At 59.9% G+C, this 18,613-nt stretch overlaps 1 protein-coding gene across 1 annotated transcript in view; it reads right to left on the bottom strand.

Moving 5' to 3' along the window:
- The window catches only part of LOC132400063 (phospholipid-transporting ATPase ID-like), a 153,049-nt gene that overhangs the window by 97,571 nt on the left and 36,865 nt on the right, over nt 1-18,613 (bottom strand). The gene's annotated exons all lie outside the window — the stretch shown is intronic.

Raw genomic sequence — 18,613 nt, forward strand, 5'->3', positions numbered from 1 at the left:
GTGGGAGTGAATGGGAAGGGGTGTGGTACTATTGGGGGTGTGGTACTATCGTGAGTGTGGACGGTGGGAGTGAATGGGGGTGGGTTGGGGTCCATTAGGAGTGCGGACAGTAGGAGTGAATGGGAATGGGAGGGATTCCATTGGAAGTGTGGATGGTGGGAGTGATTGGGAAGGGCTGGGGTCCATTGAGAGTGTGGACGGTGGGAGTGAATGAGAAGAGATGGGGTCCCATTGGGAGTGTGAATGGTCGGAGTCAATGGGAAGGGGTGGGGTCCCATTGGGAGCGTGGACAGTGGTTGTGAAGGGGAAGGGGTGGGGTCCCATTGGGAGTGTGGACGGTGGGAGCGAATGGGGGTGGGGTGGGATCCCATTGGGAGTGTGGACGGTGGCAGTGAATGGGAAGGGGTGGGATCCATTGGGAGAGTGTACGGTGGGAGTGAATGGGAAGAGGTGGGGTCCATTAGGAGTGTGGACGGTGGGAGCGAATGGGGGGTGGGGTGGGATCCCATTGGGAGGGTGGACGGTGGGAGTGACTGCGAAGGGGTGGGGTCCATTGGGAGAGTGGACAGTGGGAGTGAATGGGAAGGGGTGGGGTCCCATTAGGATTGTGGACGGTGGGAGTGAATGGGAAGTGGTGGCGTCCATTAAGAGTGTGGACGGTGGGAATGAATGGGAAGGGGTGGGGTCCATTGGGAGTGAATGGGAAGTGGTGGGGTCCATTAAGAGTTTGGACGGTGGGGATGAATGGGAAGGGGTGTGGTCCCATTGGGAGTGTGGACGGTGGGAGTGAATGGGAAGGGGTGGGGTCCATTTGGAGTGTGGACGGTGGGAGTGAATGGGAAGGGGTGGGGTCCATTGGGAGTGTGGACGGTGGGAGTGAATGGGAAGGGGTGGGGTCCATTGGGAGTGTGGATGGAGGGAGTGAAAGGGAAGGGGTGGGGTCCCATTGGGAGTGTGGACGGTGGGAGTGAATGGGAAGGGGTGGGGTCCCATTGGGAGTGTGGACGGTGGGAGTGAATGGGAAGGGGTGGGGTCCCATTGGGAGTGTGGACGGTTGGAGTGAATGGGAAGGGGTGGGGTCCCATTGGGAGTGTGGACGGTGGGAGTGAATGGGAAGGGGTGGGGTCCCATTGGGAGTGTGGATTGTGGGAGTGAATGGGAAGGGGTGGGGTCCATTGGGAGTGTGGACGGTGGGAGTGAATGGGAAGGGGTGGGGTCCATTGGGAGTGTGGACGGTGGGAGTGAAAGGGAAGGGGTGGGGTCCCATTGGGAGTGTGGACGGTGGGAGTGAATGGGAAGGGGTGGGGTCCCATTGGGAGTGTGAATGGTCGGAGTCAATGGGAAGGGGTGGGGTCCCATTGGGAGCGTGGACAGTGGTTGTGAAGGGGAAGGGGTGGGGTCCCATTGGGAGTGTGGACGGTGGGAGCGAATGGGGGTGGGGTGGGATCCCATTGGGAGTGTGGACAGTGGGAGTGAAGGGGAAGGGGTGGGGTCCATTGGGAGTGTGGACAGTGGGAGTGAAGGGGAAGGGGTGGGGTCCCATTGGGAGTGTGGATGGTGGGAGCAAATGGGAAGGGGTGGGGTCCATTGGGAGTGTGGACATTGGGAGTGAATGGGAATGGGAGGGGTTGCATTGGGAGTGTGGACGGTGGGAGTGAATGGGAAGGGGTGGGGTCCCATTGGGAGTGTGGACGGTGGGAGTGAATGGGAACGGGTGGGGTCCATTTGGGAGCGTGGACAGTGGTTGTGAAGGGAAGGGGTGGGGTCCCATTGGGAGTGTGGACGGTGGGAGTGAATGGGGGTGGGGTGGGATCCCAATGGGAGGGTGGACGGTGGGAGTGAATGGGAACGGGTGGGGTCCCTTGGGAGTGTGGACTGTGGGAATGAATGGAAAGGGGTGGGGTCCATTAGGAGTGTGGACGGTGGGAGCGAATGGGGGTGGGGTGGGATCCCATTGGGAGGGTGGACGGTGGCAGTGAATGGGAAGGGGTGGGGTCCATTGGGAGTGTGGACTGTGGGAATGAATGGAAAGGGGTGGGGTCCATTAGGAGTGTGGACGGTGGGAGCGAATGGGGGTGGGGTGGGTTCCCATTGGGAGGATGGACGGTGGCAGTGAATGGGAAGGGGTGGGGTCCATTGGGACTGTGGACAGTGGGAGTCAATGGGGGTGGGGTCCAATTGGGAGTGTGGATGGTGTGAGGGAATGGGAAGGGGTGGGGTCCCATTAGGATTGTGGATGATGGGAGTGAATGGGAAGGGGTGGGGTCCCTTTGGGAGCGTGGAAGGTGGGAGTGAACGGGAACGGGAGGGGCCTATTGGGAGAGTGGACGGTGGAAGTGAATAGGAAGGGTTGTGGTCCCATTGGGAGTGTGGATGGTGGGAGTGAATGCGAAGGGGTGGAGTCCATTGGGCGTGTGGACGGTGGGAGTGAATGGGAAGGGCTGGGGTCCATTAAGAGTGTGGACGGTGGGAATGAATGGGAAGGGGTGGGGTCCATTGGGAGTGTGGACGGAGGGAGTGAATGGGAAGGGGTGGTGTCCCTTTGGGAGCGTGGACGGTGGGAGTGAATGGGAAGGGGGTGGGGTCCCATAGGGAGTTTGGATGGTGGGAGTGAATGGGAAGGGGTGGGGTCCATAAGGAGTGTGGACGGTGGGAGAGAATGGGAAGGGGTGGGGTCCATTGGGAGTGTGGACGGTGGGAGTGAATGTGAAGGTGTGGAGTCCATTGGGAGTGTGGATGGTGGGAGTGAATGCGAAGGTGTGGAGTCCATTGGGAGTGTGGACAGTGGGAGTGAACGGGAAGTGGTGGGGACCCATTGGGAGTGTGGATGGTGGGAGTGAATGGGAAGGGGTGGGGTCCATTGGGAGAGCGGACGGTGGGAGTGAATGGGAAGGGGTGGGGTCCATTAGGAGTGTGGACGGTGGGAGCGAATGCGGGTGGGGTGGGATCCCATTAGGATTGTGGATGGTGGGAGTGAATGGGAAGTGGTGGGGTCCATTAAGAGTGTGGACGGTGGGAATGAATGGGAAGGGGTGGGGTCTATTGGGAGTGTGGACGATGGGAGTGAATGGGAAGTGGTGTGGTCCATTAAAAGTTTGGACGGTGGGGATGAATGGGAAGGGGTGGGGTCCCATTGGGAGTGTGGACGGTCGGAGTGAATGGGAAGAGGTGGGGTCCTTTGGGAGTGTGGACGGTGGGAGTGAATAGGAAGGGGTGGGGTCCATTGGGAGTGTGGACAGTGGGAGTGAAGGGGCAGGGGTGGGGTCTCACTGGGAGTGCGGACGGTGGGAGTGAATGGGAGTGGGGTGGGGTCCCGTTGGGAGTGTGGATGGTGGGAGAGAATGGGAAGGGGTGGGGTCCATTTGGGAGCGTGGACAGTGGTTGTGAAGGGAAGGGGTGGGGTCCCATTGGGAGTGTGGACGGTGGGAGTGAATGGGAAGGGGTGGGGTCCCTTGGGAGTGTGGACGGTGGGAGTGAATGCGAAGGAGTGGGGTCCATTGAATGGTGGGAGTGAATGGGAAGGGGTGAGGTCCCATTAGGATTATGGACGGTGGGAGTGAATGGGAAGTGGTGGGGTCCAGTAAGAGTGTGGACTGTGGGAATGAATGGGAAGGGTTGGGGTCCATTGGGAGTGCGGACGGTGGGAGCAAATGGGAAGGGGTGGAGTCCCATAGGGAGTTTGGATGGTGGGAGTGAATTGGAAAGGGTGGGGTCCCATTGGGAATGTGGACGGTGGGAGTGAATGGGAATGGGTGTGGAACTATTGGGAGTGTGGACGGTGGGAGTGAATGGGGGTGGGTTGGGGTCCATTAGGAGTGCGGACTGTAGGAGTTAATGGGAATGGCAGGGGTTCCATTGGGAGTGTGGATGGTGGGAGTGAATGGGAAGGGGTGGAGTCCCATAGGGAGTTTGGACGGTGGGAGAGAATGGGAAGGGGTGGGGTCCATTGGGAGTGTGGACGGTGGGAGTGAATGCGAAGGTGTAGAGTCCATTGGGAGTGTGGACAGTGGGAGTGAACGGGAAGTGGTGGGGACCCATTGGGAGTGTGGATGGTGGGAGTGAATGGGAAGGGGTGGGGTCCATTGGGAATGCGGACGGTGGGAGTGAATGGGAAGGGGTGGGGTCCCATTGGGAGTGTGGATGGTGGGAGTGAATGGGAAGGGGTGGGGTCCATTGGGAGTGTGGATGGTGGGAGTGAATGGGAAGTGGTGGAGTCCATTAAGAGTGTGGACGGTGGGAATGAATGGGAAGGGTGGGGTCCATTGGGAGTGTGGATGGTTGAAGTGAATGGGAAGTGGTGGGGTCCATTAAGAGTTTGGACGGTGGGGATGAATGGGAAGGGGTGGGGTCCCATTGGGAGTGTGGACGGTGGGAGTGAACGGGAAGGGATGGGGCCTATTGGGAGAGTGGACAGTGGGAGTGAAGGGGAAGGCGTGGGGTCCATTGGGAGTGCGGACGGTGGGAGTGAATGGGAAGGGGTGGGGTCCATTGGGAGTGTGGATTGTGGGAGTGAATGGGAAGGGGTGGGGTCCCATTGTGACTGTGGATGGTGGGAGTGAATGGGAAGGGGTGGGGTCCCATTGGGAGTGTGGACAGTGGGAGTGAATGGGAAGGGGTGGTGTCCCATTGGGAGTGTGGACGGTGGGAGTGAATGGGAAGGGGTGGGTCCATTGGGAGTGTGGACGGTGGGAGTGAATGGGAAGGGGTGGGGTCCCATTGGGAGTGTGGACGGTGGGAGTGAATGGGAAGGGGTGGGGTCCCATTGGGAGTGTGGACGGTGGGAGTGAATGGGAAGGGGTGGGGTCCCATTGGGAGGGTGGACGGTGGGAGTGAATGGGAAGGGGTGGAGTCCCATAGGGAGTTTGGATGGTGGGAGTGAATGGGAAGGGGTGGGGTCCATGAGGAGTGTGGACTGTGGGAGAGAATGTGAAGGGGTGGGGTCCATTGGGAGTGTGGACGGTGGGAGTGAATGCGAAGGTGTGGAGTCCATTGGGTGTGTGGATTGTGGGAGTGAATGGGAAGGGGTGGGGTCCATTGGGAGTGTGGACGGTGGGAGTGAATGGGAAGGGGTGGGGTCCATTGGGAGTGTGGACGGTGGGAGTGAAAGGGAAGGGGTGGGGTCCCATTGGGAGTGTGGACGGTGGGAGTGAATGGGAAGGGGTGGGGTCCCATTGGGAGTGTGAATGGTCGGAGTCAATGGGAAGGGGTGGGGTCCCATTGGGAGCGTGGACAGTGGTTGTGAAGGGGAAGGGGTGGGGTCCCATTGGGAGTGTGGACGGTGGGAGCGAATGGGGGTGGGGTGGGATCCCATTGGGAGTGTGGACAGTGGGAGTGAAGGGGAAGGGGTGGGGTCCATTGGGAGTGTGGACAGTGGGAGTGAAGGGGAAGGGGTGGGGTCCCATTGGGAGTGTGGATGGTGGGAGCAAATGGGAAGGGGTGGGGTCCATTGGGAGTGTGGACATTGGGAGTGAATGGGAATGGGAGGGGTTGCATTGGGAGTGTGGACGGTGGGAGTGAATGGGAAGGGGTGGGGTCCCATTGGGAGTGTGGATGGTGGGAGTGAATGGGAACGGGTGGGGTCCATTTGGGAGCGTGGACAGTGGTTGTGAAGGGAAGGGGTGGGGTCCCATTGGGAGTGTGGACGGTGGGAGTGAATGGGGGTGGGGTGGGATCCCAATGGGAGGGTGGACGGTGGGAGTGAATGGGAACGGGTGGGGTCCCTTGGGAGTGTGGACTGTGGGAATGAATGGAAAGGGGTGGGGTCCATTAGGAGTGTGGACGGTGGGAGCGAATGGGGGTGGGGTGGGATCCCATTGGGAGGGTGGACGGTGGCAGTGAATGGGAAGGGGTGGGGTCCATTGGGAGTGTGGACTGTGGGAATGAATGGAAAGGGGTGGGGTCCATTAGGAGTGTGGACGGTGGGAGCGAATGGGGGTGGGGTGGGTTCCCATTGGGAGGATGGACGGTGGCAGTGAATGGGAAGGGGTGGGGTCCATTGGGACTGTGGACAGTGGGAGTCAATGGGGGTGGGGTCCAATTGGGAGTGTGGATGGTGTGAGGGAATGGGAAGGGGTGGGGTCCCATTAGGATTGTGGATGATGGGAGTGAATGGGAAGGGGTGGGGTCCCTTTGGGAGCGTGGAAGGTGGGAGTGAACGGGAACGGGAGGGGCCTATTGGGAGAGTGGACGGTGGAAGTGAATGGGAAGGGTTGTGGTCCCATTGGGAGTGTGGATGGTGGGAGTGAATGCGAAGGGGTGGAGTCCATTGGGCGTGTGGACGGTGGGAGTGAATGGGAAGGGCTGGGGTCCATTAAGAGTGTGGACGGTGGGAATGAATGGGAAGGGGTGGGGTCCATTGGGAGTGTGGACGGAGGGAGTGAATGGGAAGGGGTGGTGTCCCTTTGGGAGCGTGGACGGTGGGAGTGAATGGGAAGGGGGTGGGGTCCCATAGGGAGTTTGGATGGTGGGAGTGAATGGGAAGGGGTGGGGTCCATAAGGAGTGTGGACGGTGGGAGAGAATGGGAAGGGGTGGGGTCCATTGGGAGTGTGGACGGTGGGAGTGAATGTGAAGGTGTGGAGTCCATTGGGAGTGTGGACAGTGGGAGTGAACGGGAAGTGGTGGGGACGCATTGGGAGTGTGGATGGTGGGAGTGAATGCGAAGGTGTGGAGTCCATTGGGAGTGTGGACAGTGGGAGTGAACGGGAAGTGGTGGGGACCCATTGGGAGTGTGGATGGTGGGAGTGAATGGGAAGGGGTGGGGTCCATTGGGAGAGCGGACGGTGGGAGTGAATGGGAAGGGGTGGGGTCCATTAGGAGTGTGGACGGTGGGAGCGAATGCGGGTGGGGTGGGATCCCATTAGGATTGTGGATGGTGGGAGTGAATGGGAAGTGGTGGGGTCCATTAAGAGTGTGGACGGTGGGAATGAATGGGAAGGGGTGGGGTCTATTGGGAGTGTGGACGATGGGAGTGAATGGGAAGTGGTGTGGTCCATTAAAAGTTTGGACGGTGGGGATGAATGGGAAGGGGTGGGGTCCCATTGGGAGTGTGGACGGTCGGAGTGAATGGGAAGAGGTGGGGTCCTTTGGGAGTGTGGACGGTGGGAGTGAATAGGAAGGGGTGGGGTCCATTGGGAGTGTGGACAGTGGGAGTGAAGGGGCAGGGGTGGGGTCTCACTGGGAGTGCGGACGGTGGGAGTGAATGGGAGTGGGGTGGGGTCCCGTTGGGAGTGTGGATGGTGGGAGAGAATGGGAAGGGGTGGGGTCCATTTGGGAGCGTGGACAGTGGTTGTGAAGGGAAGGGGTGGGGTCCCATTGGGAGTGTGGACGGTGGGAGTGAATGGGAAGGGGTGGGGTCCCTTGGGAGTGTGGACGGTGGGAGTGAATGCGAAGGAGTGGGGTCCATTGAATGGTGGGAGTGAATGGGAAGGGGTGAGGTCCCATTAGGATTATGGACGGTGGGAGTGAATGGGAAGTGGTGGGGTCCAGTAAGAGTGTGGACTGTGGGAATGAATGGGAAGGGTTGGGGTCCATTGGGAGTGCGGACGGTGGGAGCAAATGGGAAGGGGTGGAGTCCCATAGGGAGTTTGGATGGTGGGAGTGAATTGGAAAGGGTGGGGTCCCATTGGGAATGTGGACGGTGGGAGTGAATGGGAATGGGTGTGGAACTATTGGGAGTGTGGACGGTGGGAGTGAATGGGGGTGGGTTGGGGTCCATTAGGAGTGCGGACTGTAGGAGTTAATGGGAATGGCAGGGGTTCCATTGGGAGTGTGGATGGTGGGAGTGAATGGGAAGGGGTGGAGTCCCATAGGGAGTGTGGACAGTGGGAGTGAACGGGAAGTGGTGGGGACCCATTGGGAGTGTGGATGGTGGGAGTGAATGGGAAGGGGTGGGGTCCATTGGGAATGCGGACGGTGGGAGTGAATGGGAAGGGGTGGGGTCCCATTGGGAGTGTGGATGGTGGGAGTGAATGGGAAGGGGTGGGGTCCATTGGGAGTGTGGATGGTGGGAGTGAATGGGAAGTGGTGGAGTCCATTAAGAGTGTGGACGGTGGGAATGAATGGGAAGGGTGGGGTCCATTGGGAGTGTGGATGGTTGAAGTGAATGGGAAGTGGTGGGGTCCATTAAGAGTTTGGACGGTGGGGATGAATGGGAAGGGGTGGGGTCCCATTGGGAGTGTGGACGGTGGGAGTGAACGGGAAGGGATGGGGCCTATTGGGAGAGTGGACAGTGGGAGTGAAGGGGAAGGCGTGGGGTCCATTGGGAGTGCGGACGGTGGGAGTGAATGGGAAGGGGTGGGGTCCATTGGGAGTGTGGATTGTGGGAGTGAATGGGAAGGGGTGGGGTCCCATTGTGACTGTGGATGGTGGGAGTGAATGGGAAGGGGTGGGGTCCCATTGGGAGTGTGGACAGTGGGAGTGAATGGGAAGGGGTGGTGTCCCATTGGGAGTGTGGACGGTGGGAGTGAATGGGAAGGGGTGGGTCCATTGGGAGTGTGGACGGTGGGAGTGAATGGGAAGGGGTGGGGTCCCATTGGGAGTGTGGACGGTGGGAGTGAATGGGAAGGGGTGGGGTCCCATTGGGAGTGTGGACGGTGGGAGTGAATGGGAAGGGGTGGGGTCCCATTGGGAGTGTGGACGGTGGGAGTGAATGGGAAGGGGTGGAGTCCCATAGGGAGTTTGGATGGTGGGAGTGAATGGGAAGGGGTGGGGTCCATGAGGAGTGTGGACTGTGGGAGAGAATGGGAAGGGGTGGGGTCCATTGGGAGTGTGGACGGTGGGAGTGAATGCGAAGGTGTGGAGTCCATTGGGAGTGTGGATGGTGGGAGTGAATGGGAAGGGGTGGGGTCCATTGGGAATGCGGACTGTGGGAGTGAATGGGAAGGGGTGGGGTCCCATTGGGAGTGTGGATGGTGGGAGTGAATGGGAAGGGGTGGGGTCCATTGGGAGTGTGGATGGTGGGAGTGAATGGGAAGGGGTGGGGTCCATTGGGAGTGTGGATGGTGGGAGTGAATGGGAAGTGGTGGGGTCCATTAAGAGTGTGGACGGTGGGAATGAATGGGAAGGGGTGGGGTCCATTGGGAGTGTGGATGGTTGGAGTGAATGGGAAGTGGTGGGGTCCATTAAGAGTTTGGACGGTGGGGATGAATGGGAAGGGGTGGGGTCCCATTGGGAGTGTGGACGGTGGGAGTGAACGGGAAGGGATGGGGCCTATTGGGAGAGTGGACAGTGGGAGTGAAGGGGAAGGCGTGGGGTCCATTGGGAGTGCGGATGGTGGGAGTGAATGGGAAGGGGTGGGGTCCATTGGGAGTGTGGATTGTTGGAGTGAATGGGAAGGGGTGGGGTCCCATTGTGAGTGTGGATGATGGGAGTGAATGGGAAGGGGTGGGGTCCCATTGGGAGTGTGGACGGTGGGAGTGAATGGGAAGGGGTGGGGTCCCATTGGGAGTGTGGACGGTGGGAGTGAATGGGAAGGGGTGGGGTCCCATTGGGAGTGTGGACGGTGGGAGTGAATGGGAAGGGGTGGGGTCCCATTGGGAGTGTGGACGGTGGGAGTGAATGGGAAGGGGTGGGGTCCCATTGGGAGTGTGGACGGTGGGAGTGAATGGGAAGGGGTGGGGTCCCATTGGGAGTGTGGACGGTGGGAGTGAATGGGAAGGGGTGGGGTCCCATTGGGAGTGTGGACGGTGGGAGTGAATGGGAAGGGGTGGGGTCCATTAGGAGTGTGGACGGTGGGAGCGAATGCGGGTGGGGTGGGATCCCATTAGGATTGTGGATGGTGGGAGTGAATGGGAAGTGGTGGGGTCCATTAAGAGTGTGGACGGTGGGAATGAATGGGAAGGGGTGGGGTCTATTGGGAGTGTGGACGATGGGAGTGAATGGGAAGTGGTGTGGTCCATTACAAGTTTGGACGGTGGGGATGAATGGGAAGGGGTGGGGTCCCATTGGGAGTGTGGACGGTCGGAGTGAATGGGAAGAGGTGGGGTCCTTTGGGAGTGTGGACGGTGGGAGTGAATAGGAAGGGGTGGGGTCCATTGGGAGTGTGGACAGTGGGAGTGAAGGGGCAGGGGTGGGGTCTCACTGGGAGTGCGGACGGTGGGAGTGAATGGGAGTGGGGTGGGGTCCCGTTGGGAGTGTGGATGGTGGGAGAGAATGGGAAGGGGTGGGGTCCATTTGGGAGCGTGGACAGTGGTTGTGAAGGGAAGGGGTGGGGTCCCATTGGGAGTGTGGACGGTGGGAGTGAATGGGAAGGGGTGGGGTCCCTTGGGAGTGTGGACGGTGGGAGTGAATGCGAAGGAGTGGGGTCCATTGAATGGTGGGAGTGAATGGGAAGGGGTGAGGTCCCATTAGGATTATGGACGGTGGGAGTGAATGGGAAGTGGTGGGGTCCAGTAAGAGTGTGGACTGTGGGAATGAATGGGAAGGGTTGGGGTCCATTGGGAGTGCGGACGGTGGGAGCAAATGGGAAGGGGTGGAGTCCCATAGGGAGTTTGGATGGTGGGAGTGAATTGGAAAGGGTGGGGTCCCATTGGGAATGTGGACGGTGGGAGTGAATGGGAATGGGTGTGGAACTATTGGGAGTGTGGACGGTGGGAGTGAATGGGGGTGGGTTGGGGTCCATTAGGAGTGCGGACTGTAGGAGTTAATGGGAATGGCAGGGGTTCCATTGGGAGTGTGGATGGTGGGAGTGAATGGGAAGGGGTGGAGTCCCATAGGGAGTTTGGACGGTGGGAGAGAATGGGAAGGGGTGGGGTCCATTGGGAGTGTGGACGGTGGGAGTGAATGCGAAGGTGTAGAGTCCATTGGGAGTGTGGACAGTGGGAGTGAACGGGAAGTGGTGGGGACCCATTGGGAGTGTGGATGGTGGGAGTGAATGGGAAGGGGTGGGGTCCATTGGGAATGCGGACGGTGGGAGTGAATGGGAAGGGGTGGGGTCCCATTGGGAGTGTGGATGGTGGGAGTGAATGGGAAGGGGTGGGGTCCATTGGGAGTGTGGATGGTGGGAGTGAATGGGAAGTGGTGGAGTCCATTAAGAGTGTGGACGGTGGGAATGAATGGGAAGGGTGGGGTCCATTGGGAGTGTGGATGGTTGAAGTGAATGGGAAGTGGTGGGGTCCATTAAGAGTTTGGACGGTGGGGATGAATGGGAAGGGGTGGGGTCCCATTGGGAGTGTGGACGGTGGGAGTGAACGGGAAGGGATGGGGCCTATTGGGAGAGTGGACAGTGGGAGTGAAGGGGAAGGCGTGGGGTCCATTGGGAGTGCGGACGGTGGGAGTGAATGGGAAGGGGTGGGGTCCATTGGGAGTGTGGATTGTGGGAGTGAATGGGAAGGGGTGGGGTCCCATTGTGACTGTGGATGGTGGGAGTGAATGGGAAGGGGTGGGGTCCCATTGGGAGTGTGGACAGTGGGAGTGAATGGGAAGGGGTGGTGTCCCATTGGGAGTGTGGACGGTGGGAGTGAATGGGAAGGGGTGGGTCCATTGGGAGTGTGGACGGTGGGAGTGAATGGGAAGGGGTGGGGTCCCATTGGGAGTGTGGACGGTGGGAGTGAATGGGAAGGGGTGGGGTCCCATTGGGAGTGTGGACGGTGGGAGTGAATGGGAAGGGGTGGGGTCCCATTGGGAGTGTGGACGGTGGGAGTGAATGGGAAGGGGTGGAGTCCCATAGGGAGTTTGGATGGTGGGAGTGAATGGGAAGGGGTGGGGTCCATGAGGAGTGTGGACTGTGGGAGAGAATGGGAAGGGGTGGGGTCCATTGGGAGTGTGGACGGTGGGAGTGAATGCGAAGGTGTGGAGTCCATTGGGAGTGTGGATGGTGGGAGTGAATGGGAAGGGGTGGGGTCCATTGGGAATGCGGACTGTGGGAGTGAATGGGAAGGGGTGGGGTCCCATTGGGAGTGTGGATGGTGGGAGTGAATGGGAAGGGGTGGGGTCCATTGGGAGTGTGGATGGTGGGAGTGAATGGGAAGGGGTGGGGTCCATTGGGAGTGTGGATGGTGGGAGTGAATGGGAAGTGGTGGGGTCCATTAAGAGTGTGGACGGTGGGAATGAATGGGAAGGGGTGGGGTCCATTGGGAGTGTGGATGGTTGGAGTGAATGGGAAGTGGTGGGGTCCATTAAGAGTTTGGACGGTGGGGATGAATGGGAAGGGGTGGGGTCCCATTGGGAGTGTGGACGGTGGGAGTGAACGGGAAGGGATGGGGCCTATTGGGAGAGTGGACAGTGGGAGTGAAGGGGAAGGCGTGGGGTCCATTGGGAGTGCGGATGGTGGGAGTGAATGGGAAGGGGTGGGGTCCATTGGGAGTGTGGATTGTTGGAGTGAATGGGAAGGGGTGGGGTCCCATTGTGAGTGTGGATGATGGGAGTGAATGGGAAGGGGTGGGGTCCCATTGGGAGTGTGGACGGTGGGAGTGAATGGGAAGGGGTGGGGTCCCATTGGGAGTGTGGACGGTGGGAGTGAATGGGAAGGGGTGGGGTCCCATTGGGAGTGTGGACGGTGGGAGTGAATGGGAAGGGGTGGGGTCCCATTGGGAGTGTGGACGGTGGGAGTGAATGGGAAGGGGTGGGGTCCCATTGGGAGTGTGGACGGTGGGAGTGAATGGGAAGGGGTGGGGTCCCATTGGGAGTGTGGACGGTGGGAGTGAATGGGAAGGGGTGGGGTCCCATTGGGAGTGTGGACGGTGGGAGTGAATGGGAAGGGGTGGGGTCCCATTGGGAGTGTGGACGGTGGGAGTGAATGGGAAGGGGTGGGGTCCCATTGGGAGTGTGGATTGTGGGAGTGAATGGGAAGGGGTGGGGTCCATTGGGAGTGTGGACGGTGGGAGTGAATGGGAAGGGGTGGGGTCCATTGGGAGTGTGGATGGTGGGAGTGAATGGGAAGTGGTGGGGTCCATTAAGAGTGTGGACGGTGGGAATGAATGGGAAGGGGTGGGGTCCATTGGGAGTGTGGATGGTTGGAGTGAATGGGAAGTGGTGGGGTCCATTAAGAGTTTGGACGGTGGGGATGAATGGGAAGGGGTGGGGTCCCATTGGGAGTGTGGACGGTGGGAGTGAACGGGAAGGGATGGGGCCTATTGGGAGAGTGGACAGTGGGAGTGAAGGGGAAGGCGTGGGGTCCATTGGGAGTGCGGATGGTGGGAGTGAATGGGAAGGGGTGGGGTCCATTGGGAGTGTGGATTGTTGGAGTGAATGGGAAGGGGTGGGGTCCCATTGTGAGTGTGGATGATGGGAGTGAATGGGAAGGGGTGGGGTCCCATTGGGAGTGTGGACGGTGGGAGTGAATGGGAAGGGGTGGGGTCCCATTGGGAGTGTGGACGGTGGGAGTGAATGGGAAGGGGTGGGGTCCCATTGGGAGTGTGGACGGTGGGAGTGAATGGGAAGGGGTGGGGTCCCATTGGGAGTGTGGACGGTGGGAGTGAATGGGAAGGGGTGGGGTCCCATTGGGAGTGTGGACGGTGGGAGTGAATGGGAAGGGGTGGGGTCCCATTGGGAGTGTGGACGGTGGGAGTGAATGGGAAGGGGTGGGGTCCCATTGGGAGTGTGGACGGTGGGAGTGAATGGGAAGGGGTGGGGTCCCATTGGGAGTGTGGACGGTGGGAGTGAATGGGAAGGGGTGGGGTCCCATTGGGAGTGTGGATTGTGGGAGTAAATGGGAAGGGGTGGGGTCCATTGGGAGTGTGGACGGTGGGAGTGAATGGGAAGGGGTGGGGTCCATTGGGAGTGTGGACGGTGGGAGTGAATGGGAAGGGGTGTGGTACTATTGGGGGTGTGGTACTATCGTGAGTGTGGACGGTGGGAGTGAATGGGGGTGGGTTGGGGTCCATTAGGAGTGCGGACAGTAGGAGTGAATGGGAATGGGAGGGATTCCATTGGAAGTGTGGATGGTGGTAGTGATTGGGAAGGGCTGGGGTCCATTGAGAGTGTGGACGGTGGGAGTGAATGAGAAGAGATGGGGTCCCATTGGGAGTGTGAATGGTCGGAGTCAATGGGAAGGGGTGGGGTCCCATTGGGAGCGTGGACAGTGGTTGTGAAGGGGAAGGGGTGGGGTCCCATTGGGAGTGTGGACGGTGGGAGCGAATGGGGGTGGGGTGGGATCCCATTGGGAGTGTGGACAGTGGGAGTGAAGGGGAAGGGGTGGGGTCCATTGGGAGTGTGGACAGTGGGAGTGAAGGGGAAGGGGTGGGGTCCCATTGGGAGTGTGGATGGTGGGAGCAAATGGGAAGGGGTGGGGTCCATTGGGAGTGTGGACATTGGGAGTGAATGGGAATGGGAGGGGTTGCATTGGGAGTGTGGACGGTGGGAGTGAATGGGAAGGGGTGGGGTCCCATTGGGAGTGTGGACGGTGGGAGTGAATGGGAACGGGTGGGGTCCATTTGGGAGCGTGGACAGTGGTTGTGAAGGGAAGGGGTGGGGTCCCATTGGGAGTGTGGACGGTGGGAGTGAATGGGGGTGGGGTGGGATCCCAATGGGAGGGTGGACGGTGGGAGTGAATGGGAACGGGTGGGGTCCCTTGGGAGTGTGGACTGTGGGAATGAATGGAAAGGGGTGGGGTCCATTAGGAGTGTGGACGGTGGGAGCGAATGGGGGTGGGGTGGGATCCCATTGGGAGGGTGGACGGTGGCAGTGAATGGGAAGGGGTGGGGTCCATTGGGAGTGTGGACTGTGGGAATGAATGGAAAGGGGTGGGGTCCATTAGGAGTGTGGACGGTGGGAGCGAATGGGGGTGGGGTGGGTTCCCATTGGGAGGATGGACGGTGGCAGTGAATGGGAAGGGGTGGGGTCCATTGGGACTGTGGACAGTGGGAGTCAATGGGGGTGGGGTCCAATTGGGAGTGTGGATGGTGTGAGGGAATGGGAAGGGGTGGGGTCCCATTAGGATTGTGGATGATGGGAGTGAATGGGAAGGGGTGGGGTCCCTTTGGGAGCGTGGAAGGTGGGAGTGAACGGGAACGGGAGGGGCCTATTGGGAGAGTGGACGGTGGAAGTGAATGGGAAGGGTTGTGGTCCCATTGGGAGTGTGGATGGTGGGAGTGAATGCGAAGGGGTGGAGTCCATTGGGCGTGTGGACGGTGGGAGTGAATGGGAAGGGCTGGGGTCCATTAAGAGTGTGGACGGTGGGAATGAATGGGAAGGGGTGGGGTCCATTGGGAGTGTGGACGGAGGGAGTGAATGGGAAGGGGTGGTGTCCCTTTGGGAGCGTGGACGGTGGGAGTGAATGGGAAGGGGGTGGGGTCCCATAGGGAGTTTGGATGGTGGGAGTGAATGGGAAGGGGTGGGGTCCATAAGGAGTGTGGACGGTGGGAGAGAATGGGAAGGGGTGGGGTCCATTGGGAGTGTGGACGGTGGGAGTGAATGTGAAGGTGTGGAGTCCATTGGGAGTGTGGACAGTGGGAGTGAACGGGAAGTGGTGGGGACGCATTGGGAGTGTGGATGGTGGGAGTGAATGCGAAGGTGTGGAGTCCATTGGGAGTGTGGACAGTGGGAGTGAACGGGAAGTGGTGGGGACCCATTGGGAGTGTGGATGGTGGGAGTGAATGGGAAGGGGTGGGGTCCATTGGGAGAGCGGACGGTGGGAGTGAATGGGAAGGGGTGGGGTCCATTAGGAGTGTGGACGGTGGGAGCGAATGCGGGTGGGGTGGGGTCTATTGGGAGTGTGGACGATGGGAGTGAATGGGAAGTGGTGTGGTCCATTAAAAGTTTGGACGGTGGGGATGAATGGGAAGGGGTGGGGTCCCATTGGGAGTGTGGACGGTCGGAGTGAATGGGAAGAGGTGGGGTCCTTTGGGAGTGTGGACGGTGGGAGTGAATAGGAAGGGGTGGGGTCCATTGGGAGTGTGGACAGTGGGAGTGAAGGGGCAGGGGTGGGGTCTCACTGGGAGTGCGGACGGTGGGAGTGAATGGGAGTGGGGTGGGGTCCCGTTGGGAGTGTGGATGGTGGGAGAGAATGGGAAGGGGTGGGGTCCATTTGGGAGCGTGGACAGTGGTTGTGAAGGGAAGGGGTGGGGTCCCATTGGGAGTGTGGACGGTGGGAGTGAATGGGAAGGGGTGGGGTCCCTTGGGAGTGTGGACGGTGGGAGTGAATGCGAAGGAGTGGGGTCCATTGAATGGTGGGAGTGAATGGGAAGGGGTGAGGTCCCATTAGGATTATGGACGGTGGGAGTGAATGGGAAGTGGTGGGGTCCAGTAAGAGTGTGGACTGTGGGAATGAATGGGAAGGGTTGGGGTCCATTGGGAGTGCGGACGGTGGGAGCAAATGGGAAGGGGTGGAGTCCCATAGGGAGTTTGGATGGTGGGAGTGAATTGGAAAGGGTGGGGTCCCATTGGGAATGTGGACGGTGGGAGTGAATGGGAATGGGTGTGGAACTATTGGGAGTGTGGACGGTGGGAGTGAATGGGGGTGGGTTGGGGTCCATTAGGAGTGCGGACTGTAGGAGTTAATGGGAATGGCAGGGGTTCCATTGGGAGTGTGGATGGTGGGAGTGAATGGGAAGGGGTGGAGTCCCATAGGGAGTTTGGACGGTGGGAGAGAATGGGAAGGGGTGGGGTCCATTGGGAGTGTGGACGGTGGGAGTGAATGCGAAGGTGTAGAGTCCATTGGGAGTGTGGACAGTGGGAGTGAACGGGAAGTGGTGGGGACCCATTGGGAGTGTGGATGGTGGGAGTGAATGGGAAGGGGTGGGGTCCATTGGGAATGCGGACGGTGGGAGTGAATGGGAAGGGGTGGGGTCCCATTGGGAGTGTGGATGGTGGGAGTGAATGGGAAGGGGTGGGGTCCATTGGGAGTGTGGATGGTGGGAGTGAATGGGAAGTGGTGGAGTCCATTAAGAGTGTGGACGGTGGGAATGAATGGGAAGGGTGGGGTCCATTGGGAGTGTGGATGGTTGAAGTGAATGGGAAGTGGTGGGGTCCATTAAGAGTTTGGACGGTGGGGATGAATGGGAAGGGGTGGGGTCCCATTGGGAGTGTGGACGGTGGGAGTGAACGGGAAGGGATGGGGCCTATTGGGAGAGTGGACAGTGGGAGTGAAGGGGAAGGCGTGGGGTCCATTGGGAGTGCGGACGGTGGGAGTGAATGGGAAGGGGTGGGGTCCATTGGGAGTGTGGATTGTGGGAGTGAATGGGAAGGGGTGGGGTCCCATTGTGACTGTGGATGGTGGGAGTGAATGGGAAGGGGTGGGGTCCCATTGGGAGTGTGGACAGTGGGAGTGAATGGGAAGGGGTGGTGTCCCATTGGGAGTGTGGACGGTGGGAGTGAATGGGAAGGGGTGGGTCCATTGGGAGTGTGGACGGTGGGAGTGAATGGGAAGGGGTGGGGTCCCATTGGGAGTGTGGACGGTGGGAGTGAATGGGAAGGGGTGGGGTCCCATTGGGAGTGTGGACGGTGGGAGTGAATGGGAAGGGGTGGGGTCCCATTGGGAGTGTGGACGGTGGGAGTGAATGGGAAGGGGTGGAGTCCCATAGGGAGTTTGGATGGTGGGAGTGAATGGGAAGGGGTGGGGTCCATGAGGAGTGTGGACTGTGGGAGAGAATGGGAAGGGGTGGGGTCCATTGGGAGTGTGGACGGTGGGAGTGAATGCGAAGGTGTGGAGTCCATTGGGAGTGTGGATGGTGGGAGTGAATGGGAAGGGGTGGGGTCCATTGGGAATGCGGACTGTGGGAGTGAATGGGAAGGGGTGGGGTCCCATTGGGAGTGTGGATGGTGGGAGTGAATGGGAAGGGGTGGGGTCCATTGGGAGTGTGGATGGTGGGAGTGAATGGGAAGGGGTGGGGTCCATTGGGAGTGTGGATGGTGGGAGTGAATGGGAAGTGGTGGGGTCCATTAAGAGTGTGGACGGTGGGAATGAATGGGAAGGGGTGGGGTCCATTGGGAGTGTGGATGGTTGGAGTGAATGGGAAGTGGTGGGGTCCATTAAGAGTTTGGACGGTGGGGATGAATGGGAAGGGGTGGGGTCCCATTGGGAGTGTGGACGGTGGGAGTGAACGGGAAGGGATGGGGCCTATTGGGAGAGTGGACAGTGGGAGTGAAGGGGAAGGCGTGGGGTCCATTGGGAGTGCGGATGGTGGGAGTGAATGGGAAGGGGTGGGGTCCATTGGGAGTGTGGATTGTTGGAGTGAATGGGAAGGGGTGGGGTCCCATTGTGAGTGTGGATGATGGGAGTGAATGGGAAGGGGTGGGGTCCCATTGGGAGTGTGGACGGTGGGAGTGAATGGGAAGGGGTGGGGTCCCATTGGGAGTGTGGACGGTGGGAGTGAATGGGAAGGGGTGGGGTCCCATTGGGAGTGTGGACGGTGGGAGTGAATGGGAAGGGGTGGGGTCCCATTGGGAGTGTGGACGGTGGGAGTGAATGGGAAGGGGTGGGGTCCCATTGGGAGTGTGGACGGTGGGAGTGAATGGGAAGGGGTGGGGTCCCATTGGGAGTGTGGACGGTGGGAGTGAATGGGAAGGGGTGGGGTCCCATTGGGAGTGTGGACGGTGGGAGTGAATGGGAAGGGGTGGGGTCCCATTGGGAGTGTGGACGGTGGGAGTGAATGGGAAGGGGTGGGGTCCCATTGGGAGTGTGGATTGTGGGAGTGAATGGGAAGGGGTGGGGTCCATTGGGAGTGTGGACGGTGGGAG

The sequence above is a fragment of the Hypanus sabinus genome, chromosome 9 (assembly GCF_030144855.1).
Source record: "Hypanus sabinus isolate sHypSab1 chromosome 9, sHypSab1.hap1, whole genome shotgun sequence".
Classification (NCBI taxonomy): domain Eukaryota; kingdom Metazoa; phylum Chordata; class Chondrichthyes; order Myliobatiformes; family Dasyatidae; genus Hypanus; species Hypanus sabinus.